Genomic DNA, 25,628 nt, shown 5'->3' on the forward strand with positions numbered 1-25,628 from the left:
TTATCCCAAGGCATTGAATTGAAATTCTTGTGCGAGAGCACCAAGGAGAGACATTTACTCTCATTGGTTTTCTTTATGAAAACCCACAGGTTTTCTTTGGCTGCTTCTTTAGCACGTTTGAAAACACAAGAAACCATTTCTTAGGGAGCAGCCAATGAGCCCTCCAATTCACAGTGCATTTCCATTGACTTTCACATATTTTTGCCATATTTCTCTTGGCCTGTGCTATAATTTAGGCACTTGGTTCTATTGGTAAAGGTTTTTATGGAACTAAAATCCCATGGTGCTTTGCTGTGTAGGCTTGGATCTGGCTAAATTTTTTTAGGATCTTCAGCTCTTTTGAGGTTTTTTGTATGCTGCATAGTACCATTTGTTAAAAGCTCTGCTTTTGCAGAAAATTAAATGGGTGCCTGTTTGTATTTCTGGTGTTCTCTACTGCAGAAATGTCAATAGTCATGAGGAAAGCTTCAGCAGCAATGGTTTATATAACAATATTTTTGCATGTTAGTATTTGAAATGGCCTCCAGTTGTGGTAGGGGAGGTTTAGACTGGGTATTAAGAAAAAAATCCTTCACTGGGAGGGTGGTCAAGCATTGAAATGGGCTGCCTAGGGAAGCATTGGAGTGACCTGGAAGTGTCCCTGGAACTGTCCAAAAAAATGTGTGGATGTGGCACTTGGGGACATGGCTTAGTGGTGGACTTGGCAGTATCAAGATACTGGTTTGACTTGATGGTCTTAGAGGCCTTTTCCAATCTCAGTGTTCTTCCTTACTGTGCATTTTTTTTAGTGTTTATGCCCTATTGTGATGTCTTATGAACAGAGGGAGAGCTTATGCTCTTTGTCAGGAGCTGAGAACCTCACCTGTGCACTCGACTGCAGGGTTTGCAGCTTCAGAAGCAATGCCTCTCACCAAGAGCATGTTGATCTAGAGAGAGCTGGAATCAGTGTGTGGCTGTGAAACTGAACATAAATGTGCAGGACTAAAGAGCTGGTCTGTTTACCCACCCTGCCATCCCCTTTTATAGCAGTGCCTGACAAATCTTGAAAGGATATTTATATTGGAGCCAGTTCCCATTAAGTGAATCAAACTTCTACCCTCTTCTCCCTGGATCTGGTATCAAAACACCTCAACAGAATAAGTACAACAGCTATAAAACATACTATTTACTTTTGACCCCTTTTGTATTTACTTTACAGCACGTCTGCCCAGTTAAACCACTGGCCACTCACTCCAGCCGTGCCTGTGGCAGTACAAGCTTGTGAAGCCATGGTCAGAGGTGAAGTCCTTCTTCTTAATTTTTTTTAGCAGTTGAAATTTTTATTTGGTGAGCTATTCAGAACCAGATGTGCTTCAGCCCATGGTGAAGTTGAAGCTTGGAGATGCCTGCTAAACTCTAGCAGTGTGTGTGCATCTTCCCACAGCCAAGTGGGGACTGTTGGGCCTGGAGTTTACAGCTGGAGACCCTTCCTGGTGCTGAAAACCCTCTGTGGGCTTTTGTCCTCACCTACAATTTGGCATATTCCCCCTCCTCTGAAATCTCTCCTAGAGGGTCCTTTCACACTCACAGAGGATGAGAGGGGGTTTATTCTTGATGGATGTAGCTCTTTAAAAGTGGGGATATGTGCTTGACATGAGTTTGTTGTCTTGCCCTTTGTCTGGTCACTGGGGAGGGAAAGGCATTTTCAGAGGGGGATTCAACCTTCTCAGCATCCTTCTTTAGGCTGGGATGGATCAAATCCCCAGAAGGGCTGAGGGGGGACTCAAAGCTGATTTTTGCATTCCCATGCTGTAAGGCAGGGCTAACTTCTATAATTGTCTGTAATATCCCCACAAGGAGTTCTTTAAGGAGGTTAGGCTGGTGGTGGTAAATCCAGAGTCATCCCAGCACCACTTATCCTCTGGCTTTTTCCTTCTTACATCCCTGTGGGGCTGTGTGCCAGGGACTGCACCAGTGTCACCGAGGACCACTGCCCCTGGGGCCTTGGGGACTCTGCTCCCACCTGGGTGTTTCAGCCTGCCACAAGGTTTCTGCAAAAGAAACAAACACAGTCTCTGCCTATACCTGTATAACGTGAATCTGCAGTGCAAATTTTTATATGCATGCATAGATAAACAGAAATATCAGGATATTCAGAATAATCAGAAATCAATATATTTTCATACACTGACATCAGCAGTGCTATAATTTCCCTGGCTCTCTTGCAGAGATCTGACTTCGGTGGTTCATGTGCAGCAGCCTCTTCATATCCCAGTGTTACTGCAGCTCCCCCTTAAAGAAGATAATCACTCCAGTTAACAGCTCTATGTATGACAACACACCATAAGTTAAATTTAGTATAGAAGGAGGTGTATGCATTCCTGGACCTGGTCTCTGAGCCTTTCTGTTAGGAGTAGAGCTGTATTCCAGATTAAGATGCTATAAAAGCTCTGGGCTTTGCCACAATTTAATCATCTTCAGGTTTGAGCTGTCACCCAAGACAGATTCACTTTCTCCTGAGCAAAGACATAGAAAGAAATGAGAATAGGCTATAATGGGGAAACTGGACAAATGTCTTAATTTCCAGGCAAACATTTTGGGGTGGATGAAGGTACTAAGTGTCTGTGACAAACACAGAAAGCCATGAAGAAACTTCCACACGTGGGTGGGGGAAGGAGGGATTTGGAGGAGCCTCTTAGCAGTGGCATTCTGGAGAGGTCATAGGGAGTAGCTTTGGATGCTGCACTTGTGCCAGTGAGGTTGGCATCTGATCTTGGGACTGAGACCTCAGGCAGCCAAAGGATGAAGATGACCTGAGTGAGGTGCTTTTGGGACCTACAGAAGGTTTAATGGAAAGAAAGTAGAAAAATAGGAAATAGTGAATAATTAAAATTATTTCCAATGGCTATCACCGCTTCTCTGTCACTGGAAATATGTCTAGCTGATACTCAGCTAATGCAGATTCTGATATCATACAGTGACATAATGCAGATGGGACTAAGATGGCTTGAGTGGTCTCCAGTGGGATACACCCTCACTCTGGAGCCATAGCCATAAATAAAACAAAGGGGAGGAAAAACCTCCTGGCAGGAGGATAGCCTGAAAAGAGAAGGCAGACTGGACAACTAGGCTACATTAGATAACCAAAGCCTGGGAATAATTCATGCAAAGTAGAGAACTGAGTGACAAGTGCTGGTTTGGTGTTTGGAACTCACTGCTGCAGGACACTGTGGGGGCTGGGAACTTATTCTGAGGCAGATAATGAGCAGACCTTGGAATCAGGTGGGGAGGATCCAGAACGTGGTTTCTCACCTCTCCTCTTGCCCTCAAGAGAGTCCTGTAAGGCACATTTAACCTTCATAACTGGGCCTGTAGCTCATCCCCTCCTGAGAGGCTCCCACAAGGGAGTGGGCTTTGACACTGGCTCTCTCTGGCTTCAGTGGGGGCAGATGCAAGGCAAGGCTGAGGGTCATGTATAACTCTGTGGGTGAGGTTTCAGTTCTTTTAGACTTCATTAAGCCACCTATAAAGAAAAGAAAGAGCTAAAGATGTTTAAACCCCATTGTAAAGCTGTCCTGGGCAGGGGAAATTGGAATGGAATAACAGGTAACACCTTGACTCCTCTGCACAGGGAGGAGTGGTAGGAAATCAGCCTATACACACAGACACACATGCACATATATCTGTACATATATTTATATATATGATATGTAGGAATTGTAGTTACAGACATTCAAGAATGTGGTCACTGCAAACAGGCATTGAAATGCCAATTACACATCCCTGCAGCATTGTTCAGCCAGGGAGAAATGGGAACAGAAGTGTATTTCTGCCTCTTATTAAAAAGGCACACTTTCAAATACTGAGCTCTATCCTGACCTCAATTACTTTGAGTGGCCTCTGCACTGTAAGTGAGATGGTTTGGTTTATGCTGCGATGTTGAAATGGGGATCTGTCCTGTTAGCTGAATTTTTATTTTAATCTAAATATCAAAATCACTGAAAGGGTGGTTGATCTTTAAAATAATAGTTGCTCTCACTAACTGTTCCAAGTGCAGTTCAAACTGGATTGTAGAATTCGTAATTTAAAGGAACGTGTATATTTTAGTCCATCCCAGATTCAGCTGCAATTAGCATTCCCATTAATATGCTGATTTATTCCCATACAGTCCCTTGTTACTCAGACAGCGAGACAGTGAACAAGATCAAAGATCAAAGACACGTGGTCCTGGCAATTCAGCATCTCCTGGGAAATCTCTGCTCCCTCCTGCCAGGAATTTTTGCAGTTGTGGCTTTGGGACTTGTGTTTATCTGCTCCTTGGTACCCAAAACTGCGGTGTCCTACTGCATACTACCACTTTCCCTAAAGTAATTAAAACAATTCCTCAGGAGGGACAAAGATTTCCATCCACATTACCTATTGGAAAACCCGTTCCTGGCCCACACTGCTGTGCTGTGCCCCAGCTCCCCCACTGGTGTGGGAGGCCAAGGACACCATGGGCATAGACAGGGTATTTTCCCACCTAGGATTCTAGAATGGGTGTAGCCACAAGGTGCAATCTGTTCTCCAGGACCTCTGTCTAATGAATGCTGCTGGGGCCTGGCTCAGCTGCTGCCAGCACCGCAGGTCCTGCTCTCTGCAGAGGAGAGGGAGAAATCTGTCTGTTCCCTTGTGTTCACTGCCCCATGGCTCCTGCAGCAGCAAAACAAAACACAGATTTATTGCAAAAACAGAGAGGATAGGTTAGGACAGTTTGTTCCTATTTTTTTTTTGGTGCACCCAGCTCTTCCTCCCACATTTCTGTGTGTACCGCAGTGCAGATGTGCACAGCTGCTGTAACCTCCTCAGTGGTGGCTTCAGCACTGAGGCCAGGCAGGACTGTCCTTTCCTGTACAAACCTCGGTGTCTGCCTAACCCAGATTTGAGGAAATGGCATTTCCAGACACACTATCCTACTCATGCCTAGGGTACCGGGTCCCCTCTCCATCTAAGTCCTTCAGAGGCCAGCCCAGGGAATTTGAAGGGAAGGGTTATGAGGCAGGGGTTTCCCCCAGACCAGAAGAGAGAGGTATGAAGGGTGTTTTTCACTTTTGCTCTCCTCTGTGCTCATGGTGCATGCTCTGCTTGCCAGCATTATCTTAGAGCTTTGTCTTACAAATCCCTTCCTATTGAATTTCACAGAATCACAGAATATTCTGAGTTGGAAGGCATCCACAAAGATCATCGAGCCCCACTCTTAAGTGAATGGCCCAGAGACCTGGGTTTCTCTGGCTCTCTTCCACTGGTGATTTCCCAAGGTGTTTTGCTGCAGGATGTAAATTGTCCCCTGAAGTGGCCCTTGGGAGCACTGCCGAGCACCGCTGCATGCCCAGGTGCATGGAGGAACTGCCATCTGAACTGGCTGGGTGTTTTTAGCACACTGGAGGCAGTGACCCTCTTTGTTTGCCTTTGGAAAAGCAGCAATGTCCCCACTGTTGGCTGGGAAATTGTGAGCAGTGGCCACAGGCTGCAGCCCCGGCTCTGTCACCAGCTGCTTTTACAGCTCTGCCCAAGTTGTTTCCCCTGTTTTACATCATGGAAGCAGTATACAAGGATCATACACTCCAGAAGAGCTTTTTATTCTCCAAATACATAACAGAGCTACCTAAGAACGATTACAGCTACAAATCACAGCCCTTTTGCCTCCAACAGTACAAAGCCTACCTCCCTGCTTTTAGTGCAGCACACCAGCTGTATATGACTGTACATTAGCTTTACTGGCCCCAGAGGTGCTGTTCACTCTGCCACATTCTCTTTTCCACCCTAACACCTGCACATTATTTTTGTCTCTTGTTTTTCTCAGCCGTGGCTGGAAGGTGTTCCCGCAGGCAGATGGGGACTGCACATGTCGGAGGAGGCTCTAGATGGTGCTGCTGTCCCAGGAAAGCGGAGCTGGCCTCTATTCACCGATAATAAAAGCTCCAATAAAAGCAGTGTAAAATGGGAAAGTCAGAGGGACTGAGGAAACCAGGGCGGCTCAGAGCTGCGGGAGCACCTTTCCAGGTAAATCCCTGGCTCCAGCGCCAAACACTGGCCAGTCAAAAACGGGATGCAGAGAGACTGTGGAGTAATCATGGACCACTGTGGGATTCATCAGGGCATTCTCCTTTGGCTGTCCCCTGCAGGCTCTGCCTGCCTGAGGTGAAGCAGGATAGTGCTTTGCCCATGCCAGTACCTCCTAGGCACAGGCTGGAGGCTCTGGGAAGAGATACAGCACAGCTCAGGAGTTTGGGAATAGCTGAACTTCAGAGAAATAGCTTCCTAATCCCCATTCACTGGTTTAAACACTGGGGAATTTTATTTTGTCCAAACATCTTATTTTTTGTTTGTTTAAAACTGGCTCTTGTGACTAGCTCATCTTGTTAGCCATAAGTGCAAGCCATTCTCTTTTGGATTCCTGCTAGGTTTGTTGTGTATGGGAAGAAAATCACAAGGAGTTGAAGTATCATGGTATAATGAATTACCACTTCTCCACTGAGCTGTGGCCAGCAGCCATTGGTGAGCTTTTAGCCCTCTGCACAGCTCAGCTCAGCAGCAGTTTTAGCCAAGATCTAACCTGCCTTTGCAGAAGGGTGGGATGTCCCCAGCACCAGACTGTTTTGGTGCCATCCAGTGTGCCAAGGAGCAAGCCATGATCTGTTTATTCCCAGAGTGCTGGTAAAGCCCTGTAGCAATGAGTTTCACAGCTCTGTTGGGCAGTATTTAAAGTATTTCCTGATGCTGGTAACATGCCTGTGGCTGGCCAGGTGCCTCCAGCTTTCCTGTAACCTTCTAGCCCATGCAAAAAGAGAGCCAAGATGGCCACACAGGAGTTTGGACTTGACTGCTGTGACTTGCCAGGAGGTTTTCAGCCTAGACATGCCTGGCAGTGCATACCATCACCCCTTTCTGTGTGGAGATGCTTGAGGAGCATCTGGGCCCTTCATCTGTCCTGTGCACAGTGCTGGGGTTTGTGCCAATGCAGTAACAATTTGGGATGGTTCAGATTGGGCATTTTTTGTCACATGGCTCAAGGAATGCTCGGTAATGCTTCAGCTTTAGAGCTGAGTCTTTACTTCAGGGCTGGCAGCACTGCACAGGTCCTGAATAACACCTCCATCAGAACCTTCAAGTACATCGAGAAAGCCAGCCAGCCTCAACTCTATTTCAGCCTTGCAAAAACTTTTTCTTCTTTGCCTTCCCTCTCTCAGAGGAAGTTTATATCAGAATACTGCTGAAATTCAAGATCCCTCATCTGCCTCCCCCCACAAAAAAACAGAGGCACAAAAGAGGCATTAAAGACGCCAAACATGCAAATAATCGAATGTTTTCATATGTGGAAGAATGGTTGCTTTTAGTAACTCATCCCAGAACACGACAGCATTAGAGGTTTTGGAATGAGCGCCTCCCAACAGCATCAATAAGGGGAAAAGGTCCAAAAAGTAAGCTAAACAGTGCTGTGCCTGAATATAGTCTTTCATTCAGCTTTCCCCACACCGTTTCAGGCCCATTTTGTAGATTTTTTTTGATAAATGATGGAATTTGTATTTTTTGGCTCCCGCTCAAGAGTTTGTATTTTCATTCTATAATTTCCTTAAACATTTAATTTCCTACATTAGCTGATGGTCTTTTGCATCTGTTGGAAAATTAGTTCTGGTGCTTCTGTGCCTGTGCTGAGAATTTATTTTTTTAAATTTTTGTTATTGAAGATACAGAGAGAGAGAACCCACCTGTGAGTAGATGCTGTTGCACACTGACCTCCAGTTTTGCAGATGATATAGGGAGACATAAAGGATAAAGAGATATTTGAGTGAAAGATTCAACTTTTAAACTTATTAGAGAATGTGCTGTTCTGCCTGGCTGTAATACTGTGGCCATCTCCTACAGATCTGGACCCAGAGGTGATAAAAGGACAGGAAACAGAGTTTTCTTACAAATGCTGCCATTGACCTGTGCAAGTTGCTGCTTTTAGGTATTGGTACCACCTTCAACCATCAGACAGCATTTCTGTGAGGACTCCCCATTCATCCCCCATCTATGCTGTTCTTTCTTCCCTGTGAAGGAAGAAGCAACTCTGCAAATAAAGTGCTCCTCATTCCATGATCACCTTTCCTACAGTGGTGGAGCCAGCACATCTGAAAAGTGGCAATCCCCCCCCAAAAAAATGAGGAAATATTTTTTCTAGTGCCCTTTAGGTCTCCAGGGCAAGAATTAATTTAGCATGGAGTATCAAAGAAGGTGATCAGCATCATTGGAGGAGAAGTGGTGTCAGGTCTAGGAGCAGACATAGGAAACAACTGTGTAGAAAACAAATTAGTTATGGATAGGGTAAAAAATGTGAGAGGTAAAATTACCCTGAAGAAGTGTAGCTAGGGAGCAGACCACAAGAGTGATTTTACCTGATCTGTCAGCATGGTACCCTTCTCTGCATGGGTGGGTACTGAAGGACAGCCCCCCTAAAGCTGGGGCCAGCAGTCAGCAGACAGGGTGGCTCAGGATGCAGTTGTCCCTGCCTGAGTGTGTTTGGACATTTTTTCTTGGAGTCTGTGATGGCACTTTGCATCTGGAAATTCTGATTCCTACAGTCCTGAGGAATCATACACTCTGAGAAGTGTTATTTGACTCTCTGGTGTCTTCTTCAAATAAACTGAGGTGAGGTTTTTTGAGACAAACCCCTTGGCCCTGATGCCACAAGTATGTTTTTTGTGAGGAGTCAGAAGTAGAATTTGATTTCTCTTTTACCAGCAAATTATTCCTCACTTGGACTGACTCCTCATTAGCTCCTGCTGGGCAGCTGTCAGATGGATTTGAAGATGCAAAATGTCAGGATCTGTCCCATCTTATTTAAGTTATGCATTATTAAGGTTACTGTAAAGTTACAATTGTGTGATTTCCTTGATGCTTGGCTAGAAACAAAGCCATGTGCTTCAGCTTTTCCAGCACAGAGAACTCAGGGTTCTTGGCACTGAGGCAAGCAAAAGGGCTGAAGTCCTGGACTGAATTGGGATCAGACATCTGAATGGCAGATGATACAGCAGTGGGATCATCAGTAAACTTCCCCATCAATAATTCAGGTGCTTTCTGACCAGGTTACATTATTTCTAGGATTTAGGTCTTGTCAGATGAGTCTGGTCTTATGAACAATCCTGGTTCTTGTGGCAGGTTGAGCTTGCCACTGTAGTCTCTGAGGAAATCTGAATTGGTTTGAATTAGCATAGTATTATGAGAGATAAAGGCCTCCTCCCAATCAATATCAGGTGATACTTGCTCCAACAGACATCTTGCCCCAGTCTTTTCAGAAGTAAAATCTTCCACTGTCTGGACCTTGTCATATCTTGATCTGACGGAACATATGACAAATTCTCTTTGTTCATTAAGCCCACAACATGCACAGTGTGTTTGTGCCCACCTTTGTCCCTGTCAGCCCACAAGACTCTGGCCCATGGAGAGACCTTCAATGGATCTGAGAGAAAGCAATGGGCAAGCCAGCCTGCCCAAAATGGGGCTCATGCCTGGAGACATCTCTCATGCACAGTTCTAAGATGCAGATCATGTCCCTCTGTCCTTATGCCATCAAAAGAGTCACTAAATGCTCACAGGCTTTTTGATCTGAGCAAGGGCTTCACAGTCCATTTCTTTTGATGGCTGGATTTCATCTCTTTCCTTTTGCACAGTGTGCTGGTTGTCTCTTCCATCCCCTTCTTGTTCATCAGGCTGGGATATTAGAAGAGCTGTGTGTGGTCCTGGCCAGCTACTGATCCATGCTTGCTCCAGGAGAAATTGAGGTTTGAAAGAAAAAGTGTGTGTGTGGAGTGGGGCTTATTTTTCTTGATACCAAAAATGTCTGGAAAAATGAAGTTAGGCAAAGAAATGCCTGCAAAAGCCACACATCACCTGAATTCCCAGAAAGGCAATGGTTGGAGAGCACAAAACAACATGTGAGAAAATATCAGAAGTGGAAAATGTACAATAGCAGTCTTTTAGCCAGACGTGTTTCAAAAATTGAGGCTCACAATCAATTCTGCCATCCTTTTCTGCCAGGTGAGGTAAAACCTGATGCTGAGACTGGCTAGCAGAAAAAGACACAGGAGCTCTTGTACTGCTGGGAATTTTTGTTACAGATCTGTGTTGAGAAGGAGGTTTTCCCCTTTCCTCCAAAGATGACTTTCTTCCTGATGGCCCTACCTGCTGCAATGCTCCCTGACCTTGATTTCATCTAGAAAACTCTAGAGGAGTTTTCTCCTCTAGAGAAAATGAGGAGTTTTTGGGGCAGGGCTGGAACAAATGACCACAAGAGGAGGACAGATTCAGTGGGAGAGCCTGATGTCTTGAAGATGGTGATGGAGGGAATAGATGGACAGCTCCAGCCCCCAGAATGGATCCAGGCCAAGGACATGCTGATGTGGACAGACATTCCCAACACTGGCCACCACTCTCCTGCCCATCTGTGTCAACAGGGGTATGGTCCTGCTGTGCAGTTCGAGGTGAGGATGTCCCTGGAGTGCTGACAGACCAATAAACTGATACAGCTGGCTAAAAGTTCTCCATCATTTATGCTAAAAAATAAACAAGGCCAACAATGCTGAAATGAAACATTTGGGCTCAGCTGTGTCGAGCATTTGCGTATGCTCAGCCCGCACAGGATGGAGACCTGATGGCCCCTTCTCCTACACAGACCAAGCCATTGGCTGGATTAGGAATTCTGTGCTGAACTACTGCTTTCTGCCTTCTTGGATTTCTGTGTGGTACCCTGGGACCTGGTGATGAATGTTGGGTGGGAAGTCCTGGATGTTCTGAGCTGGTCAAAGAAGCAGCCTGGCACCACAAGGCACTTGCATGGGGACAGCCAGGAAGCTCAGCCAGGTGCAAGTTCAAGTCTGAAACACGTCAAAATGACGTAAAAAAACACTGCTTCCCAGAACACTTCATCCTATGAAAATGCTTTGATATTTCAACATTTTGTCCCCAGTCATAACGGAAACAAATACTAAAATATTGGAAATTCCTGTGGGATGAAATTCCTGTGAAGTTCGTTTTTGCACTTAGTGAAAGTAAGTACAGAAATGCCTTGCGGGTGGTTTTTTGTTTTTGCTCCCTTAATTAAAGTTTCCTGATTTTTCCACAGTGTCAGGGATGGTTTACAGAGCTTTCTTCCTTCAAGAGTCATTGCACACAAATAGGCCTTGAGATTTCCCCATGGTGAGAAGGGAGATGTGTGTGGAAATCCAGATTATTAGTGAGCATAGTCCAAGGGTGGGGAACAAAACCTCCTCCTTCTGTGGTTACAGGCACCTCTTTGCAGAGCGCTGATTGTTGCTCACTGTTTTGCTCACTGCTTTGAATCAATGTGATACTGTCAGGAAGAAACAAAGATATGCATTTTTAATTCATTTTCTTCCTGGCATATATAAAATGTGGTGCTTTGTTGGAAACCTCTTGGGTTTATTTTTAATAGGAGCGTGGGACGTCAGGAAACATTCAGATTTCAAGCCTTGCACAGGGGCAGAATTCACATTCAATGAGGTCTGAGGGAAGGCTGCCTTTGGCCAGCAAGGTGCTCGCCAGCCCTGGCACTCACCTGTGGCTCTCTTCCTTCTCCTCTCTGATGCCCAGCTCCAGTAACGTGGCTGGTAAATTTATTGCTGCCTTGCTTGGCAACAGATTAACACCAGGCTGGGACTTTACGAGCTGCTGGCATTTTTGGCAGGTTTAGTCTGTCTGCCTCCTAAGATTCCCAGTTTGAGGTCCAAACTTTAATTTTGTTCTGCCTCAATGTCTACAAATATTAGTAAGTTGAGATGTGACCTTTTGCTCCAGCATATGCCTTTCCCATCAGCCAAGGACCCTAAACCCCCCTGAAACCGAGCAGCAAGAAACTCCTTTTACTCCATACAGCAAATAGCATGTGTGTAACAGGGCCATGATATCTCCAGCTCTCAATAGCCCACTCAAACTTCTGCATCTCTGCTGTGTTTGGAGTGTGCAGGTGCTCCTCTGAAGGGGGTAAATCTGGGGGTGTCTGTGGTATTTGGGTGGGTTGATGCTACCTAGTTTCCCTGCTTTTGCCACTCTTCCAGGATTGGAGCTATCCAGTGCCAGTGAGTGTTTCCCAGCTTGGAGCCAAGGGAACAATTTAGGATGGCTGGCACTCAACACAAGAGCACTGCTATCTTGAGCACAGATTATTCCCTAGCATTTCCAGCACATTAGAAGCCTGTTTATTATGTTTGTACTTGGAAAGGAAAATGTTATGTATCAGAACAAAATCCCAGGTATAAACACAGTGTTTACAATGAGGTGATCGTGGGGAGACACAGAGGGACATGAACTGCAGGATCTTTGTGTGTTTGGTGGGGCTTGGCCCCACACCACAAGTCTGGAGAGGTGACATTTCCAAGTGACTTTGAATACACTCACACATGCAGAATCTCTTGAAAATTTCTGTGCTTCCTGTGTATCTAATTTGGGATTTGTGGGCCAATACTGTGGTAATCTGAGTGAGTGGTTTTGGGTGTGGGCCCTGAGAAGGGACTGGGGTGTCTCCAAAAGGTACAACTGCTTGTGGGCCCTCCTCTGCAGGCTGATAGAGAGAACAGCCTGTCCCCAGGTGGCTGTGGCTGCTGAGGAACTGATCACAGAAATGACAACTTACTTAGGGGAAGAGCTGGGAAGGTGATGTGTCCAGGTCAAGGAGACAAGCCAGAGTGTCTTTTGGAGGAGCAATACCTGCTGCAAGCCAGGGCTCTGCTGGTAGTGCCGGGCTGGGTGGCTCAGGGTGATGCCTTCCATGCAGGTCTCCACAGCATCCCTGTCCCCACAAACTGCAGCCTGCTTTCTTGAAGTGGTGAGAGCAGTGTCCCCTCTGGACCATCCTGCCAGCAGGTGACAAAGCTGTTTGCCTGCAGACAAGCCATTTGTCTTGTCTCTGCAGAAGAGCAGGCAAACACAGTTTTCACAAATGCCATTGTGTGCAGGGGAGGTGCTGGCTTGGGAACTGCACATCACACAGGAACGGTGCAAGTTTGACAATTGACATGAAGCCTCAGCTCTTTTATTAGCCAGAACAGCAAGTTCAGTAGAAATGCCCCCTCCCTCCAACCACTTCAGCTTACTAGAATAATCCTTTCCATCTACTCCAGGGATGAGCTTATACCTGTCTGTTCCAATCCCTTTGGTTCTTGGGACCATTTAACTGTAGGAAATGTCAGACAGAAAAAATATGGAGTCATGTGGGATTATTTCACTGCATGGCAAAATAACATGAGGCATAGACTTACCAAACTATTAAAACCTTTTTCAGCCTTGATCCCCATTAAAATGCACCATGTGGTATTGTTTTAATACAACATGTGCTACAGTGCCTAAGTAGCCACACTGTAAATATTATGGTATGAAAGTACCTTAATGCTAGAATAAGCACAAAATAACAAACATTTCTACATAGAATAATTAAACTTCTTCAAAATTGCCTGTGCATAGGGAGATTTCATCCTCAACTCAGGTGTGGTAGGGCCAGGAGGGTAGATCTGATAAATATGTGACCCTGAGGAACTTGAGTCTGCTGACAGCAGCTTCACACACATCCTGAGCCCATTGCTGCCATGGTGCAGCCAGTGAGAAAAGCGGTTGTGCTAAGCCCCTTTCAAGTCACTTCCCCTTTTTTCCTACATTTTTTCTATTCTGTAGCAAAGAACTAGTTGTCCTTTGTGCAAGAATCAGTATCTAAGATGATAAGAGACTAATCTTGATTGACTTCTGGACAATTAACATTAACTAATGGTTCAGAGAAGGGAAACATATCAGAGGAGATTAATAGAAGTCACTCATTAATGCTGCTGGAGATTTGTTTTCATGTTTGTCTTGAGACTGCTAGAATTTGAGTTTCAGTGTGCTCCCCAGATACAAAAATAGCAAATAGTTCAACCATCAGAACACCATACACATTACAAGAATAAGAGGAATGGAGAGATGGCTTCTTAGCTGGATGCAAGTGATGAGATATTGGTATGCTAAGCACAAAAAATTTGTCAACAAATTCAAAGAGCCCAGGGATGGGGGATGACTGACATGGCCAACATAGCCTTGGGAACACACTTCAAAAGGTGAATGTGTGGGATGTTGCCAGGTATGGAGAGAGGGGACAAGTAGTAGCAGCTATTGCTGTCTGTGAGATTTTCTGAAGGGAACCAGATGCTGGGAGATGAACGGTGAGCCCCCAAAGTCTTGCTCACACAAACCTTCTCCAGGACAGCCCCTCTGCTCCCCCCACTCTCACAGGCACTGGATGTGCATGTCAAAGGTTGTGCTCAAATGCTTAGTCTTGACAATGTGTGTTCCTCCACAATGTGTGTATGGATAAGCTCAGCTGAACTGAGTGCTTGGAACTGTATAAATCCACTAAAATAAATAAGAGTGGGGAAAGCAAAGCTGATGGCTGTGAAAGAAACTTAAAAAATATTTCTTTTACTATAGCTGTTCCTCCCTCAGGTGTTGAGGAATTTGCTCCCTGTTTCTTTGGCTTTCCCAGTGTGCTCTGTGTGTGATTCAGAGCCGACCTGTTCCTCCATATGCACTTTACCCTACTCCAGCCTGACAGGCTGAGCAGTCCACAGGGTGATGGAGACATCTCCAGAAGAGACTGTCCCACCTGGGGAGCTGCTCCTGCTGCACTTTGCATCATTCCTTGTGGTAGATTTGGCTTTGAGAAGCCACACAGTGCCTCTTGGAGGTTTCACTGACTATCCATGTACATCCTTCAGCTGGAGATCCTTCCCAAGTGAGAAACCTCCATGTGAATCCACACTTGGAGTATGCCTGCCCCTACAGTCAGTGTGCATCTCTGTTACTCCCTCATCCCTCCTGCTGGTGGGCTTTAAGCTATTTGGACCCATCTTGTGGGAGCTGAAGTTATTTTTTTTTCACAATACAAGGAACTTTGAAAATGCAGAACACATCAGAGAATGAGCAGAGGTCAGCTGTCACTGAGCTGGGTGAATCAGTCACCATGCACATTTTCCTTTGTGGTTTGTGTTTCTTTTTATCACAGGGAAGGTGGTTTTTGTTCCTGAAGTAGGGGGAGACTGTCTATAGTACTGCTGGTATTTGTTTAACTACCTTCCTGCGAGTGTAAATCTTCTCTCTTTCTTTCTCTCTGTGGGGGTAAAACATTCAGCAAATCCCCCTTTTCAAACCAGGGATCAGGTATATCAGCAGGCATAAAATGAATTTCGCATTGAGTTTGGATCTCCTCCTCTGCAGGGGTCTCTGGGTCTGCTAAACTTTCACACTGATAGCCAAAATCTGCTTGTGATTAAAGGGGAAAATGAAAAGCAGACGGCTGAGGTGAAAGGTACAGATTGCTCTGTTTTACTGCCCTGGGAGTGAAGTGGGTTGGTATGCAGACCACTGTAGAGAAGCTCAAAAATGTCTTTCTTATTTCAAAGACTGAAGGGAGCATCACATCCTCCAGACAGTGTTGGTGAAGGGCCATGTTCATACTGCCCAGTCTCAGCATGCAGCATAAGCAGCACAGCAGCTTCTCTGTAGAGGCAGCTGGGGCAGAAAATCTGGGTAATAAGTGCCCCAAATTGCCCATCACTCTCTCAGGATTGGCCAGGGGGATAGACAGGCACCTGCTGGGGCAGTAAACCAAATCTGTATCCTGTCCAAACTCGTTTCATGGGTGGAAGTATTAAAGGAAGAGAAGCAGAGGAATCAATAATGTTGTGAGTGATGCCTGCCCAGGGTGCTGTCACTTCTCCAGAGGAGATATCTGAGACACTGTGGAAAGGTGTGACATCTTGCTGATTTTAGCAGTCCTGGCAGGAGCTGGAGAGAAAAACTGGCTGATGCAGTTGTCCAGAGTGATGGAGTGAGAGGAGCAGACACCAGAGAGATACTCTGGTACCTGATGAATCAACTGAAGTGGCAACATCTGTAAACAGAGGTGAAGAACTGGTTCCATCCTTCACTTACTCCTTTCCAAGCCCTCCTAGTTCACTTCTCCCAGCCTGGTTATGTGCTGAGGTTGAGCTGGGACTCGTGCTCTGTCTGTGACTGCTGACTTCAGCCCAAGAGCTGAGTGAGCCCACCCCATCTGACCAACACAGCCACAGCCTCACAGTCCTGGGGCCACAGTCACCATTTCAAGCCTTATTGCATTCCTGAAGGAGCATTCTGAGCTTGGAGGATGAAGCAGAGGCCAAAATACAAGGGGAAATTGAGAAGTTTGGATTACACTAGCAAAGCAAACTGTGCTTTGACTTTTGTTCTGGGCATCAATCCCCAAACAGAGGAATGTTCTTGCATGAGTTAGAAGTCATCACCAAATCTTCCCGGACAGGCACAGCCACCTCCTTTGTGTCCCTCAATATAGATGGGCCTGATGATGACATGGGATGTCTCTCTGTCTCTCTCTTCAGCCTGAGAGTGGAGTTTTAAGCAGGTTGAACCACTGTGTTTTCACAGGCTCTAGGAAGTGCACAGCCTGAGAGACCCTGCTCTGGCTATTAGACAGACACTCTGCTCACGTCAGTAAATGAGGTGGTGAGAAATTATTAAAAGGATTAGCTGCTGGTCCAAAAGCTCTCTGCTGGGGCAGCCAAAATACCTCTGCTGGTTCCCAAGCTTCCTCTTGTATTGTCTGTGATTTCACAATTTGGGGGCCAGAGTTCAGAGGGGAGTTGAACTGGTGAAGCCACAAAAGGGCAGATTTCTGAACAGGACCTCTGAAAGAAGATAAAATTAGGAATGCTTCCAAAATATCATTCACTGTCATCATCCATGGAGCCAAATCATAGAACAGGCTGAGAAGGGCCAGGCCAGGACTCTGCAAGAGGCACAGCTGAATGGAGCAGCCCCTCTTCCCTCTCTTTGCTCCACTCTATTTATAGAGGGCTAAGCAGGTGTCTGATCTTTTCTGAGGCCCTGAAATATTTGCCAAAAGGGTGCTCTGGCTGAGTTGAGAAAAGTCCCATGTAAGAATCCAGAAACAGAAACATTTCTCTTTGTCCTACCCTCAAAAAAAAAAAAAGCATTAATTTTGTTTCTCATTGATAGAAAAGCTTCAAAATATACCTGAGTAAACCAGAATTTATATAAAAAAAAAAAAAGATAGAAAGTAGTATAGAGTATATCACTGAAATAAAAAATATAAATTTTAGTGTTTATAAATAGAATAAAGTTAAAAGAAAAATGGTGTGGTTCTTAACACTTCTTCCTTCTTTCCTCTCCTCCAAAATTCTGCAGTTTTTAAGAGCACAGAGTGATTAGTTAGAAGTTAGTTGCAGTTTTAGTTACGCAAGTAGATATAAAAAAATTATTAGTTAAAATATAAAAACAATACATGTGTCTATTGTTAATTAAGTGAAAATGTATATAAAGATAAAAGAGCTGCACATTTCAAGGCTGTTTTGTGCCATTTGAGCCAATTTGAGCTAGTTAATAGTGAGTTGAACTTGAGCATCTAAGTAAGCCTGCCAAGTCTTTTAATAATATATTAATAAACACTAAAAACAAGAACCTAACAAACCTTTAAAGTATTCTTCCTGACACAAAACTAAGATAAGCAAAACTGCCTGTAAAAGAATGTCCCAAGAAAGCTCAACCCTGAAGAGACCAAAATCCCACATCAGTCCCAGACCTCATAGAGGAGGCTTCAGCACCTCTCCTGCCCACCTCTCCTCCTTCCTGCCAGCAATCTCTTGTTTGAGGTCCTGGGATATATTTGCTCAGGACTTTGCCCCACAGCTCAGCAATATTCCTCTGAAGCATTTTACTTCTGAGCCAGTCTATATTTCTTGTTCTCTTAGGCAATATAAAACCAAGGGTGACATTTACTCACGTTTCCACAGTGGTTCCTGCCAGAACAAAGAGAAGTAAAATTTCCCCTGTTGCTTGACTGCTTCCTCCCAGCCTGAGATCCTGGATCTGCATTCCCTTGAGGGCAAGTGGAGACATTTAGATCCCATGTTTAGCTTAACTTGTGGGTACAAAAAAAAAAAAAAATCAGCTCTAGGCTGGCTGGTACTCCAGAATTCAGAATTCAGGACTATGAAGATCTCAGGGTTTGGTTTCCTAATTATATATATTCAATATATGAAGCTAAGACATGAAGCAATGAGCATAAATTAGAGAAGAAAAACAATATAGACATTAGGAATTGTAAAAAGGCAGTGAAGCAGTGGCAGCATTGGCTGTGGGATCTGCCATGGAGATCTGTGGCAACAGATGAAATTTTGTCTTCATAGAACAATGGAATGCTTTGGGTTAGTAGGGACCTTTAAAGGATATCTAGTCCAAACCCCTGCAATGAGCAGGGATACCTTCAGCTGGATCATATTGCCCCTGTTCAATCTGATGTTGAATATTTTCAGGAATGGGTCATCAGCTGACTCTGTGGGCAACACATTCCAGTGTTTCACCATCCTCAATGTATAAAATGTCATCCCTGTGTCTAGTCTAAAGCTGCTCTCTGTCAGATTAAAACCATGACCTCTTCAACTACTGCGACAGGCCATGCTGAAACTTCTGTCCTCACCTTTGTTATAAGCTGCTTTTAAGTACTGGAAGGGCACAATAAGGGTTCCTTGGAGCCTTCTCTGCTCCAGGCTGAACAGCCCCAACACTTTCAGCCTTTCCTTGTAGGACAGCTGCTCCAGCCCTCTGATAATTTTCCTGGCATTCCTGTGGACCTGTTCTAGCAGGTACCTCTTATGCTGAGGACCCAGAGCTGGATGCAGCACTGCAGGTGGGGTCTGACCAGAGCAGGGCAGAGGGACAGAATCCCCTCCCTCCCCTGCTGCCCATGGGGCTTTTGGTGCAGCCCAGGACATGTTTGGCTTTCTGGGCTTCCAGTGCACATTGCTGGGTCATGCCCAGCATCTCCTCCACCAGCACCCCAAGTCCTTCTCCAGAGGGCTCTCTTGGGTTAGCAGAAGGCGGTACATGACTCCTGGGGGTGTTTTCAGCCCTTTTCAATGATTTTGTACCAAGGACTTTTTCCCTAGTTTCAGCTGGGTGAAATTTTTTTCTCTACTTCTGGTTCCAGTGATTGTCTTATTCTCTCTTGTCATAATGTAGGCTGAGGAAGGTGGAAATATATCCATATGTAATCTGTAATCATGAGTTCCTTTGTGATTACCAAAATGATGTATGTTCTGTGCCTAACACCTAAATGTTCCTCTCTATGCTTAATTTGAAGTTCATTCATGCCATGCATCTGTTGTTCCCAACAAACTTCTTGATTCTTGATTTTGATTTGCAAGATCTGCTGCCTTCACAGACTTGCACAGTTTTCTTCATCAGCCTTTTGACTTCCTCTGAATTTATTTTGTGGGCATAAGCAAAGGTTATTCTCCAGTTCTTTTAAGTGTGCTAACCATTAAGTAGGGAGAGCATCACACACAGAAGCAATAGAGAGTAGAATGAAAAACCTCTCATTGAATTGTCAAGACTCCAATGGCTTTTTATACCAAAGCTCTGCTTGTCTGAACTTACAGCCATTACCCATATCCAGATGTGAGGAGAAGGCATGTTTTCCATGCTGATCAGAATTGATGAACATCTGCTGGATGGACAATATTTCTGAGTCTTTACCTGGCTGGTGCAACATTGTTTTCCAGCTTGAGAGAGGTTTTTATGAGTCTGTGAGTAATTTGATGCCTACTAGAATGATTTATGTTAGTGTTATTAATTGTAGTTACCCAAATACCATTTTAGGTGCTGAGATAATGTGAGATCTTTGATGAGAAATTGACAGGTGTGGAAAAGCTGAAGGAGAAGAGCTCTCTACTCTCAGGAAAAAACCCAGTAGGATTAATCCTTATCTGCCTGAAGTCCACTTATTACTGATTTTAAATGATCTGGTGTCTATGCAAGCCTTTCTTTAGGCCCATAAGACCTTCCTACAAACTTATATTTGTTCTACAGATGGGTCTACAAGCATTCATTAGTTAGTATAGAGCTATAATAAATCCTCGAGTGTCCAGGAATAGACTTTGCAAGACAATAATCACTTGACAATTCCCAAGTAATAGCATTTGGGATTTCCTCTTTATGCTGGAAAATAAACTGTTTAATTAAAAAGAAGAGTGGAATTAAAATGATAGAAATGAAAAGACTCTTCAGTAGGTCAGACTGTAATTGGTTCCTTAGCTCAGTGTGGTTCAATGAACTCTCCTGCACTCAATGGCTCAATTATCTCCAAGTATGTAGGACAGTTTTGCAGCATTTCCTAGCTGGTATAGTGAAAAAGTTTAAAATAGAAATATCTAGAAATAGCAGAGGCTTTCTGTTTAGCTTTTCCTACTCAGAATCAGGGAGGGGGTATAAAGAAGAAGACAAACTCTGGCATTTTGGTGTATCTCTTGGAATGATGATGTTTAGACATTTGCTTAATCTTATCAGGCCACCCAGAATGTCTGTTGTGTCTGTTTGTGTTCCCTCACACGATTACAGAAAACAGCCAGAGCGGTGGAAATTCCGAGATGATCCTAGCAGGGCAGTCACAGGAGGAGCTGGCTGTCAAAGACCATCCTACACTTCCCCTCAGTTTTTACCTTCAAATTCAGGCAGGATTTGAAGGTGATCCTTATTCTCTAGAAACCCACAAAGGGGAAGATTTTGGCTTTCCCTGGCTTCAGTGGAGCCTGTGGAACCACTGTTGGGATCACGACTTCGGTGCTCCACTCACATCCAGGACCCTCTTAATAAACGTGGCAATTCTGTGTTTCCGTGAATTTTATCTCCATCAAAGAATGACAAGCAAAATGAGTAATCCTCAGTATTTCTAGACATTCCAGTTCTTTCTCACAGGACCGAAGATCTGTCAGCAGAGAGAAAAATCCTGCATGCAGTACAGTGTCCAAACCTGCAGTGCCTCAATAGCTTTAATCAAGGTCCCTCTGTGCTGGAAGTTTGAGAGGTGATTGTCAAGGTGTCAAAAGAAGAGACAAGTTCATAGAATGAAAAGATACTTTTTAGATTCCTTTATCTAGATAGAAATATTTCAACAATTTTTTTGGCACACAGAGCAAATCCAAAGGGCATAAATTTCCCCAAAACACATCAGGTAAGCTGCACAAGAAGGGCTGTGTGCTCTGCAAGCTGATGTTTAATTCCAGCTTTACCTGTCAGAAGTTTACCCATGGCAGACTTGCACTGATTACCAGGGAGGGGCCCGTGCTCACAGCAGGGAATTAAAGCAGGCAGAGACCTTGGGGAAAGCCTGCTGTGGGACAGGAAGAATAGCAGCATTCATTGCTTTGAGGGAACCTGGCAGGATGGGCAGCTCCCCCTGTATCTTGGCACTCCTGCTTCTGATCCGGGGACCCTGAAGAACTGAAGGGAAAAGAAAGACAGGAGAAGAACACCCCCCGCCTTCCCCAACCTCTATTATTCAGACTTTTAAAAACCTCCATCAAAGGGTTGGTTTGTGTTTTGGACATGTCTCAATGTAGGTTGTCATTAGTGACTGGCTAGCTATATTTGAATAGATGCAAGTGACAATCCAGAGCCTTTTCCCAGCCTTTTTTTCCACTCCAGTATGTAGGAAAAAAAAAAAAGGTTCATTGCAGTCTAAAATACATCTGCAGATGGTGTGTGCTCTCCTTGGCTCCAGTTGGGGCTCAGAGTGAAACACCACAAAATGCTTATTGTTACCAGCACTTTCTGCCCTGCTATGGTAAGAAACCCTATTTGGTCTCTGCAGATTTGGATCCCAGTTCCTGGCTCTAATGTTTCATATGAACTTTTTGGATGGCACACTGGCCTCTCTGAGGCTTGCCAGCTTCTGATTATAGGCTGGTTCTTGGGAACAAGAAACAGACCAATTATCATCCTGCCCCAAATGTGGGCTGCATCCCAGGACCCCTGAGGTCAGCAGATCAGCAGCAGTGGATGTTAGAGGGAGTATGAAACCACAACAACTCTGCTGAAGCCCATGAAAGGTGAGTAAAGTTCATTGCCCTTCCACTTCCAGTAAGTCTGGAATTTGGATCTTGATCCACAAGGCATTTAGGTCCCTGACTCCCAGTGGTTTCCTTGCCGTGGCACAGGTTAGGAGCTGAGTCCCTAAATAACTGGTGGCTGTGAGCCCAGTCTGTGTGTTCAGTTGTATCTAACATTATTGTGTTATTGTATATTGAGATCATGACTGGAGTCTGGGCTCCTGGAGATAGAGACAGGGACACACAGGCTGGGATTTAAGTGGCCAAGTGTTGAAGCTTAGTGTTAAGGTGTGGGTGCCACAGCAGAGCCGTAGACAATGGAAATAGTACAGAAAATACAGTTTCTGTAGAGTGGGACATCATGAAGTAGGTGTCCTTTTTTGTCATCATAAAACTGATCTTCTGAGAAAGTCTCTTTCTCTTCATCATCTGCAAGGGAAGTTGGAGTTACATTTATGTTGTTGGGATCTAAATTTAGTTAGGAGGTGTCCCATTCAGAATGGAAGGCAATTCCTTCCCCAAAGAGGTCACGATGCTGTATAATCGAAGCAGCTGGGCTGTGAAAAGCAGAGGCGGTGAATTAAGGCCCAGCCAGCAGAGCCAGGAGTTGGCACAAGCTGTGACAATTGAAATTGTTAGCCACTCCTGAAATCTTGGTCTGTCTGGTTTTCTCTCAGATACTCTTCTCCTCTCTCCTCTTGCTCTCTGGCTCAGTTGTTTTGATTATGTGAAGCGCAAACCCTTCTTTCTTGCAGCTTTTCCCCAAAATTCTAACAAGACACTTTACTTCTTGTTTCCAACATCTTTGGAACAGATCAACAAGTTTTAGAAACCAAATTCTCCAGTGGTGGCAAATAGGAACATTTCACCTGACCTCAAAAAGTTTTTAGATCAGTTGAGGGTGAAGCATTTTACCTTTTGTGATGTACTTCCGCGAAAGATGGCAAAACACAAAAATGGTTGCTAAGTTTTGTTTTATGGATTATAGGAGGCTTTTTGTTAATTTCTGGGTTGTCTGAGATAAACCCTAAACCATCAGTCTTTACATGTTCTGCTCAGATGATGTCAGAGCAGATGGTGAGGGAGTATTTTCACTTCAGCCTCCGTGTGTGCTTGGGCAGCTCAGCTCCATAGACCTTGACCCCAGCCCAGTACACATGCAGTGTAGTACATTCCTGCAGCACACATGCTAGATAATAGCACATTTTCTTTTCTTACATCAAATGCTGGGTGTGTTTCCATCCCTTAGATAAACTTTATAGTGTTTCTATTTCCCTTTCCCCCGTGGTACTGATTATCCCAGAAATAGATAGGCACTGGAAAGCTATGTTCTGGATCTGAACTATTTTTGCATTGCATCTGGCATTATGGCTGGATCCATTTTTGGGAATGTGATAATTCTGTGTTTGCCCTTGTGCCAAATTTTCTGTCTTCAAATCTTATTTTTTTCCCCCTACAGGCATGGATTAATTTTTTTTTTTTTTTTTTGTCATTTCACGTGTTTCTTGTTTGAATTGTTTTGTTTTCATCTTCATCTTTCCACTTGTGCATCTTTCTGCTTCTCTTTTTTGTTAACTTCAGCTATGTCACCCACTCTGGTCTCACAACAGGTACTGATGGCTGAACCTTCTGCAGTTAAAACACAGCAACAGTGGGACACCGTGTTCTAAAGGGGAAAAAAAAGAAGACAAAGGCTATCTTTAGGTTTAGCCTTGCCTGGAGAGAAGATCAAGCCATGGGTGAGGTTGCTCACCTGCTGGTCAGACTGAGATTTCAGCACTCTGCACTTATTCTGGAAGGATGTGAAACTTCCTCAGGAGGAATTTTGGTGTCCTTTTGGGAAGAGCAATGCTTCAGTGTTGGATTTTCTGCCCAGATGAGTGTGAGATGGGGTTAGATAATGCCTGTGGAGATGATGGCATAAATGTTTCACTTTTATTGTTTGTTTCAGGGAAGATGTGTCTGTGGTTAGGACAGAGCCAAACACCAGACAAGACACAACCAAAATGAGTGCCCAGTGGCCAGAATGGGTTGGAAATGGAGTGATCACAGAGGGGCAGCACAAAGTGCCCCCAGAGTCCTGGACCACGGAGATTTACTGTCCCTTCCCTGCACAGCACAGAGCCATCACCAGAGCACCACCCTGCCTGCACTGCTCACCTGGATCCAGCCCAACAATTCTGCAGATTTATTTTGGAATTGTTTCTCCCAATTGTTTGGCCTTTCTCAGGGCTTGAAGCAAACTGGGGAAAAAAATAATGTTCCAAGATGCAAGAGATGTGGCATGGGGAGTGGAGCTGGGTCTCCTTGCTCCTCTCCAATTGCTGCACAAAAGGGATATCAGGGAGAAAAGAGCTCCTGCCTGAGGCAGGGAGAGTGGCCCCTCTGAACAGGTAACACTGTCACTCATACATGATCTGGAGTCTTTGGAACAGGCCAGGCTGCTGCAGATTTTTCTATTGAGATGTTTTTCTTCTCTAAAACATAAAACAAAAAAAGAAGGTAACCTTTTGCCATATTCCCAAATGATCTACCAAAGTTCAGGAAACTGGATCAAGAGGTGAACAATGCTGAGCTGTGTCTGCCACTGCTTTGGCACACAAAGCCTGCAAGTGTTTGGTGTGAGACAGGGAATCCCTGTAGGGAAATGAAACTAACAGCAGTGAACAAGTAATGGTTTGCTTCTTCAGGATGGTGGTCCAGGGATTTCTGGTGTATCTTGTCACCTATGAGCTGATATTGACTTTTAAGTTTACTTCCCATGGAAAGGTAACTTCAGTCTCCAAGAGCACTGCAGTTTTGGAGGCTCCAGTATGAACTTGGGGCATCTCCTGAGAAGGGAGACAGGATCTTGTCCATGATTTGCAAAGCTCTTTCAGATCCTTGAAACACAGTTATTATTTCAACACTATTGTGAAATCTTGAGGGTCGTGACTGAAGAAAAAATTGGCTGTATGGAAATACGGATGAGATATTTCAGCAGATGACAGGACTATCCAGCATTATAATAATAACATTTTAAAGACTAGATAAACAACAGCTATGGGAAAGACATAAACTCTTATGTTTCAGGGTGTAACTATTGTGAGTCAGGAAGTTATTCTCCTTTTAGGCCGTTTATTCTATAGCTGGTGGCTGCAACAGGGGCTGGACACTGTCAGAATCAATAACCCATGGCAGAGGCACCTCTGTTTGTTACTTCCATGTTTTGCAATTAATTCATTGGGATAAACAAGCTTTTGTTTTCCTCTTGCAAATCTGACCACCTCCCCACTCCTTGTATTCCCATACTTTATATTCTTCTTGGCACTAGTTGCGTGCTTTCCGTCAGCGTGTTTTAGCTTTCCAAGACCATAAGACATGACTTGGGGGCACAGTCACATTTACATCCCTTTGCAGATGGCCTGTTCCTAGCACTGTCAGTCCCTGGGTTTTATTTTTTGCTGTCTTTATGCTGAGGGACAGACACTGTTCAGTGGGTCTTTGTGATTCTAATCTTTTTCATACAGTTTGAGGAGCAATGAACTTGAAAAACAAGATCCCTTTTTTCCTGGGAGAGAAGGCACCTGAATTTAGGCCTGTCTTTACCACCCACTAAGGATGTGCGTGACAGTTTAGAGAGGGCTGAGAGCAGTGTGTTGGTGGCTGCTGCAATGCCCTTTGTTGTTTCCATATAACTCCCAT

At 44.6% G+C, this 25,628-nt stretch overlaps 1 long non-coding RNA gene across 1 annotated transcript in view; it reads left to right on the forward strand.

The window, feature by feature from the left end:
- The first annotated feature begins 1,196 nt into the window (after positions 1-1,196).
- LOC111928417 (uncharacterized) overlaps positions 1,197-25,628 on the forward strand; it is a 33,510-nt gene continuing 9,078 nt past the window's right edge. The window contains exons 1-2 of the long non-coding RNA XR_002864107.2: positions 1,197-1,278; positions 5,822-6,021. This is a non-coding gene — a long non-coding RNA (uncharacterized LOC111928417). The remainder of the gene's footprint in view (positions 1,279-5,821; positions 6,022-25,628) is intronic.

Source organism: Cyanistes caeruleus, chromosome 5, assembly GCF_971803275.1.
Source record: "Cyanistes caeruleus chromosome 5, bCyaCae1.hap1.1, whole genome shotgun sequence".
NCBI lineage: Eukaryota > Metazoa > Chordata > Aves > Passeriformes > Paridae > Cyanistes > Cyanistes caeruleus.